The sequence below is a fragment of the Pomacea canaliculata genome, linkage group LG1 (assembly GCF_003073045.1).
Source record: "Pomacea canaliculata isolate SZHN2017 linkage group LG1, ASM307304v1, whole genome shotgun sequence".
NCBI lineage: Eukaryota > Metazoa > Mollusca > Gastropoda > Architaenioglossa > Ampullariidae > Pomacea > Pomacea canaliculata.
The window spans coordinates 35,347,573-35,355,853 of record NC_037590.1 but is presented as its reverse complement, the minus strand read 5'-3'; the positions used below and the strand labels follow the sequence as shown (position 1 = coordinate 35,355,853).

At 40.9% G+C, this 8,281-nt stretch overlaps 1 long non-coding RNA gene across 2 annotated transcripts; it reads left to right on the top strand.

Moving 5' to 3' along the window:
- Positions 1–4,043: 4,043 nt before the first annotated feature.
- LOC112576795 lies at positions 4,044–8,038 on the top strand. Of its 2 annotated transcripts, XR_003101915.1 has the most exons (4): positions 4,044–4,638; positions 5,516–5,638; positions 6,051–6,125; positions 6,741–8,038. It is a non-coding gene; the product is annotated as an uncharacterized LOC112576795 (long non-coding RNA). The 2 variants fall into 2 exon arrangements; XR_003101914.1 differs by having other exon boundaries at positions 4,044–5,638.
- The last annotated feature ends 243 nt before the right edge of the window (positions 8,039–8,281 follow it).

Below are 8,281 nucleotides of genomic sequence, written 5' to 3'. Positions count from 1 at the left end.
GTGGCAACATCAATGCTTAACATGATAGTAACTGGAAAATCAAGTGAACCAGGTACGCGTCATTTGAGTAACTCAGCAGAGACAAGGTTCTTTGTTTTCATGCTTTATCAATCACATTGTTTGAACGAGCGTGTTTTAAGTGTAGCTTTGAATTTAACAGTTCGGTCTACGCGGTGGAATGTGAGAGGAAAGATATAGTTCCATTCAGTATGCGGACGCACACGATGTATGGATGCTGCGATGGCTGTGTATACGATGTCTGTCTGAAAAGTAACGGGACTAGTGTCTTCAAACAATTTATTTCAACTCCAAATAACAAACTACATGGTTTACCCTTTAAAGTTATCCCTCGAGTCTAGTGTACTTTCCCATTCTTCTCTACCATGCTTCTTTGTAAATCAGGAAGGCTTCTTCTGGGATGCCCCTCAGCTCCGTCGTTAAGGCCCTCTTGATGGCCTTCACGACTTCAAAACGGGTCCTTTGATGATCCCCTAGAGCTTGGGGAGTGAAAAAAAAATAATAACACGGATCAAAATAAAGTGAATAGGGAGGTTGCTCCAGTACAGAGATGTACTTCTCAACCAGGAACTCCCGGATGCTCAGGGCTGTTTGAGAAGGTGCATTGTCGTGATGAAGCAGCCACGATTTGTCCTGTCACGGCTCTCGTCTCGTCTCGTCTCTTCACCGAGAGAAGCAAACACCTCATAATCTCTTTATGGACTTTCTGATTGACCAAGATATCATGTTAGATTATAAAACAATCCGTTTATCCCTCTTTCGCCCATAACTCACACAGCACATTCAGACAGACCTCGCATGTTGTGTTTGATGATAGGAATGAACTAAGTGCGATCGTCCGAGGATTTTACGTGGCACTCTGAAAGGACGAGAGAAAATGATGATGGATAATTTACAGCCCGAGTCCGAATGGGATCGAGTGAGTGCAGATCGAAGACAAAGAAGTGTAACCTGAGCCCGCTTTCGTGCGCCTGAGGACAAGATGTGCTGCTGAATTTTGCGCCTTCTAAATTTATGAGCAGAGAATCACAAATTAACTCTGGGGTAGAGAAGATCAGGCGATAATGTGCTGACAGTTGATGTTATGGATGGTGGAGATGAGATCATGACAAGAAGGGGTTTTATTTGGGATTCCAACTAACAGCGTGAGCTTTGTCTCTATGTGAAGCAAAATATTTCTTGTTTTATTTTCTTGTTCAGCATATTTGGTTCTTGTTTTATTTTCCATCGTTCCTTCTTTGCTTGTGTTCGTTCGCTAGTCTTTTTATTTTCTTTCTCTTGACATTATCCGAGTTTCTATCTGCGCAAAGTATTCTTTTGACCTGGAAAGCTCCTGTCCAAGCCGACATATGTTGGCTTCGAGCACCTGACCTCAACATGACCCCAGAAGCGACCCCTGGCCGTTGAACCTTTTAATAAAACCGCGGCGTTTTTCAAGTGCTAGGGTGGGGGGATGGGGAGAGAGAAAGAATGGAATGATGAAAGAAAGAGATTGTGTGTGCGTGTTGGGGGGTGGGGTCTACACTGATCCTTTGTTGGATGTGTACAAGGCACTTTTTGGCTGCTAGATCATGACTAGGACATGCAATAAAGGGGTGGAGTGGGTGAGGGTGATCGGGAGGAGAAAGCGCCTGTGAGCATGACCATTTACTGGATGTATATATAGATGGCGACGCCGCAGGCTGGAGCAAAAGGGACAAAGAAACAGAAAGCTGCTGTCCTAAACATAGATTGATACACTCTCTTTCTCTTGTCTCTCGCTCTCCCCCCTCTCTCTCTCTCACACCATGCACGTGCTTACGGATAAGCATCTTTATTACGGAGTCATGACCCATCTGTGTTATAGTGAAAGTTGTCTTTTTTGTGCACGTGTCTGTTATTCTATGTGAGTGGATTTAGTTCCATCTCAAGGTTCTGTGTCTCTGTGAGCAAGAGGGTGTGCACTGCCTCATGGTTATCAATATATTATTTACATACAATCAGTATTCTAATCGCACCGTCGCCAGCCTGTGATCTGTTAAGCTGTCGGTATTTACTTTACTTATCCTTCGGCTTTATACTGCCGATTCCTCTCTTCGTTTCCTGCTGTTCAGTTCGCTGAACTCTTACGAAGACAGATGCTCACACCATCTTATTTATTTATTGATGGCACTACATGTGCCGGCCACGACGTGGCAACCAATTTTCACAGTCGGCTGACCTTGCGGGACATGGCCGAGCGCTCATTTGCATAAAGCGGTCGATCGTCATCTGCTGCTCGTATATCGAGGAGTCCTTGCATCGAAGGGTCGATAAAAACGAAACTTGAGTCGGAGGGGTGGGGGAGGGAAGAAGGACAGTGGGTTTTTCTCTCCCTGCTCTCAGCCTTCTCAACAGATTGATGACAACGGCCTGCACAAACCCCGCCCACCGCGCTCCGCGGGAGTTTCCTATTCGCTCCACACGACAGCTTGTTTCTCAGCAACCGCGTCAACCGATATGCTTTACGAAAAGAGAACCTGTCAATAAAGATGACCGTTGATTAGAACGACGATGATGATAATGACGACGACGATGATGATAATGACGACGACGACGATGAGGATAATGACGACGACGACGATGACGATGAGGAGGAGGGGGATTGACGTAAACTATTGTGATGATGGCGCTGATGACGATTATCCCTGTTTTAACACAGGAAGTACATATTATTGAGTGCCGAAGCCAGATATCGGTCTATTCTTTTATCAGCTTTTACTGACTTTCTGAACAACAATGAACTTCGATTAGTTCGTCTAGACAATGTAAAAAAAAATTTTTAAGTTATAAAAGCGAGTCAGCTGATTGAACTAAAGGCATTAATTATTTTTAGACGACTGTCACGTGGTTGAGATATAAATATAAAATTTCGTTTATCTTGAACTGTCTGTAGAGCTTGGATTGCAACACAGACAAGATGGCATTTTCTTCTTTTCTTACTTGTTTCAGCTTTTGTCCAGCGTTCGATATCCCTTTTGTTTGAATCTAAAAATAACTACTAGGATGTTACAATATTCTGTGGACTTTCCTTTATTGCATTGTGCAGTTTACAGTTAATTTAAAAATGTAAATACAGAAGGAGCTAAAATAGAATTAATCACGGCACCGGACAAAGGACACCAGCACGAGCTGTCTTGAAGTCGGTCATTTCTACGTCTACCTGGTCTCCAGTCCGTTCACAGGCAATTAGACAGGCCTTGACTTATTGGGCTGATGACATGGTGAGCATGGACATCCTGGCCAGCAACGGCGGCTGGTGGTACAGTGACGTCACGGCTCAAGTGCCTGTGTCGCAATGTAAGTGTCAGGCACTATAAGCGATCTATGTTCAGCCTGTGCAGAAATTTTCTACTTCTGGGAAAATGGGCAGCGACAAATAACCATGGAAGCTATTGTAAGATAAATTACTCCTTTTTAGAATGTTTACAGTCAATCGTGTTTCGCGGTATGGCGTTATTTTATATTTATATATACATGTATATAGTTGTGCATGTGTGTCCTGTTAGGCTGGATATGAGGTGTGGGCGCACGTGTATGAATGCACATGATTATGGCAATGGTACTGAACATTACTTCTTCTATTTATAAGGCATTCCCGCTTCACTGCAAAGAGAAACCGATGTCCTACGGAGGTTCCTCTGCGTCCCCCCTCTTCCCATTTTCTTCCGTCTATATTTAATTGTAACTACTACTAACTCTTGTAAATTCCTCCTCCTCTACCACCACTTTCGGTGTTGTTGCTGTCACCTCTGTTTTATTTTTCACAAAGATATCATTTACTCTATTCATCCACCTATCCAAACCCACCCCTACCCAAGCAAGCCTGAGTACTTGTGCACAGGAACCTCAATATTCGATGCATACCTGTGATTACATCCATAAATATTTGTGGAAGTGTATTTTCTTTTAGTTAGTATTTCAATGTGTAACATAAAATGCCTGGCATTGTGGGTGAGTCCGTAAGTGCGCGTGTTGGGGGGGGGGGGATGGGGAATGGAAAAAAAGGCGGAGAGAAGAGGGCTAGGTTGACCACATTTCGAAACTGTTGGGAATTTTTCGCCTGCTTGCATGGCAGACTTGTTCTTCTTCCGTCCTCATGTCAGGCGCCACTTGACATTTTCTCATCAGACGAAGTAAGCCACTTTCAGGGTCGTTGCTTGCCAATTAAAGAACTGTCGCTCCTATTTCCTGATCAGTCGCCCACAAACACGCATCCCCCTCCAGCCCCCAAATACAAACTCAAACGCGCGCTCACACGCACGCACGCACGCAGTTTGAAAGGAGCGGTAAATACTGGGCGACAATGTGCAGCCATGTAAAAGCGGTTGAAAACGGTTTATAATCAAAATTTCAGTTCTCTTCGCAACAAATGCTAATTATCTGATATTTTACTCGTTTCATCAACTCTCATCACCACTATCTCTATTTTCAATGTTCGTTTATACTTAATATTTCCGGAAAATGAGCATTTTCGACATCTGCCACCATTTTGCGAGACTGGCCGCACGTAAACACGAGCTACGGCCTGCCAACGGACCTCTCACGTGACTCACAGGAGGATACTACTATCCCAAGATCAAGCATGTCTACGTTTTGAAGGTGATATTTGTAAATAAAGTGAAATAATGTGAGTTCCAGCCTTTTGAATTAGTGTACATTGGACTCACAGTACTTGAACTGAATGAGATAGCCTGTTCACTGTAGTGAACAATTTAGTGATTCTATTCACTTTTAGTTTCTCTAGTTTAGGCTCTGTGTTTTGATAGTCACAGTAAGGCATACCACGCTCACAAAATGAAAAAAAAAATTAAAAAATGGGGTGAGATAGTTTGGTAATTACAAATTTCAATTTATTTTTTCAACATCAACTTTAAAATTCCAAATTGGGATTTACGTTTTTCACGTTTGAATATTTTCAGGACAGTTTTTGATTAATGTTTTTGTCAGTCCAATAATGAAGTTGTCTTGCAAGAGATTGTTAATTCCCAGTTGTTTTATTTTAAACATGTACTTATTTTGCTTTGATAAAACAAATGCGCTTTCTTCGAGATTTTCTTGTCTATGTGTAGTGGTTACCGATTATTTCAAAGCCAGTTAATTCTTACAGGTTTGTCATTTAAATCTACATATGATGTTTCTCAAGCAGTATGCCTAAAAATGTTGAATTGAAAAGTATAAACATACAAAACGACACATATATAAATTTATTATATTTTGGTTGTTTTCTTTACGGAGGTTTCAAAGGTCAAAGTCAGATAAAGATTCTAACATATTAATAAACAGTGTAGTAAAAAGTGGCTGTGACTAAGCAAGAAATAAGCAGACATCTTCTATCATCTAAGAAAGACAACGATAAAGATTACTGTGCACCATTATTAAAGTTTTTATATCACTCCCTTCACATGATGATACCACCATACACAGAAATGATAAAATATAACTCTTCATCCACACTATCAACACTTTATTTCTTTAGATGTATGTGGGAATGGTGGACATACGCCTCATGGAAATGTCACTGAGAAGAGAATGCCAAACAATACTAAAACCGTACTTTAAGGTGTTTCGAAATCCAACCAGAAAAGTCAAAAATGGAAGTGTAAGTACTAAAGAAATGTAACGGGGTCTGATAGATATAGATAGATAGATATCTTAGTTTTTATTGGATGTTTTCCTGTTGCACGTTATTAGTTTAGATCATGGTAGTTTTTTTTTTTTATTTAAGCTGAAAATTGTTGACACTGCCTTCTTCTTTGAAATGTTAAATGCTTGCTCTGCTTATTATGCATTCTTCCACCATACAACGAAGGTAAAGTTTGAATATTTTTCGTTTGCTCATCTTCTAGGCATACACACAGACACATGCAAACACGCAGGCACGCACGTGCACACACACACATGAATGAATGCAAACATACATTCATATTTCCACATATCCACAACCATGATTTATGAGCTGATGTTTTTAGTGGCATGTCCTACTGATTACGATAAACAAAGCTCTTTCTCAGAAAAAAGGCACGGACGGGAAGATTCGAAACAGGGAAATTGAAGGAAAGCCTCTTCTGCGTATCCTCATATTCAAGGTAGCTAGGAACAATTTCTTTGACTTAACCTATAGATGGTTGTGGTATACGCAGATAGTTTGGATGAACTAACCTCGGTTGCCATTATCGATAACCGCCAATCCACAAATTTCTGTTTGCACTTCGTTACAGAGTAATTAAAATAAAACAATCCAATAAGTTGCCTCTGCGCATATATGAGTGCTGGTGGTGGGGGGGAGGGGATGCAAAATGGTCTCCTCTCCTCTCCTTTTTTTTTTTTTTTTTTTTTTGATCTTCGTTGATTCAGATAGTCTTTAACTCTTTTCTCTTTCATTCTTTCACACACACGTACACATGCGCGCGTATGTTTCTATGCATATATTCACCCACATTCACACAGAGGAAGGGCAGCTAAAGTAACAGAGAATAACATCAGGAAAATACTATAAAGATCGCATGCATTTATCGCTTAATATTTTTCTAATTATCACCAACTGTGTGGTCTTCGAGCCGTTTTATACAACATTGATCAGTTTCTTTCCGAGGAGCATGTTCGATGCAGGAGTAGAATCACACATTAAACAGGAAACAGCTCATTCGTAAGATGAATGACAATAAAATACAGACTGATATCTAGCCTGTCTCCCTTTCCAGGGTTGGAGTGGTCTCAACTGAAGGTCGATCAAGTGCATGACCCCATGACATGACCTTCAGACACCTCATATCACAACACGGGTGGCGGGTGTGGCCTCTACATGCACTGATCACTCGTGCACAGTCTCGAGACTGTTCTACCTGCCAGGTGTAGGAGCTCATCAACCTTGACCGTAGTCCTAAATCAGTGTCATAATAAATTTATATTAAATATCGCATTCATCGAACGTATCCAGAAATATATGTGTTGAGGATGAAATCCAATAAGATGTACGGAAAGTTGAGGTATATTGAATGAAGTTTGTCCAGGAGAAATTAATTTGTGACCTACCCCACTGACCCAGCCAACTTTAGCAACAGACTTGGCAAGTGTTGGCTGAGGAGTCTGCTAACAAGACCAAAGTACACTTTACCCCTTTGCAGCAAGGAGAAGTCACAAATAACAACTACGGGTGTGTTTGTATTCAGTTCATGAAGTATTTCAACCCTGGAGTTTATTATACTTTTAAAAAATATGACAGTTCTGCTTGCAGTAACAGCAGTTTGACATTATGCTTATTCAGAGACATGCATAACTAACATATGAACAGCTCTCCTATTTTCTGTTGTCTTCACAGCATAAATCAGATAAGTGTACACATTGTAACTTGTTGTTTGTTGACTACTTACAGTGCAGAGTGAAGTTTTAATGTGTGTATCTTGAGAATGGAACGTGGGCATTAACACACTTTTTGGAAAATAGTATCTTGCTGAGCTTTACTTTACTTATCAGAAAAAAATTGTAACTCACTTGACCTCTAGATTGCAGCTATTATATATACATAAAGCGTGCCCTCAATCTATGTAATCCAATTTATTAGACTAGAAAAAGAAATGAACGCGAGGAAAATGTCATAGTTTTCTTTCTTCACTTCATGACTGAGTTGTATTTGGGTTTGACTTCTTACTAGGATTATGATGCCCTCGACTGTTGATGTAATGATTAGCAAGTCTAGGAGAGCGCCGTCCTGCCGGCATCAACTCCTCTCTCTCTTATAGAGAGAAATGACATAGTCAAAAATGCCCGCTTAGTTGTTTTTTTTTTTGTTGTTTTTTTTTAACTTGGAACCAAGGGTAACATCTTAAAACTAGTAAAATAAATACTAAAGATGCTCCAGACCAAAATACCGAGACAAAAATTGTCGAAGACTTAACCCCACATGTATTCCTGCGAATTTGGTCAGGATCAGACAACCCGGGAAATATTTACATATTGCTCAATCCGAACTTTCGTTCCCTTACCCTTTTACCCACCCAGCCACCCAGCCACCCACCCATTCCCACACACACTCTATTTATAACATTCTCCAGGTACCCGTCGTATCGCCGTAAACGGCCGATTGACATCGCTCTAGTGTAACATCTATTTATGACTTCCAGTCCTCAACGGATTAATCGACTTCCGCTGGCACACCTACATCGATAATAGGTTTCAGTATCTTGGTAAAGAATCATCGCATGCAAACTAAAGCACCTACTTCCTTGTTACGAAATCGCGGGGA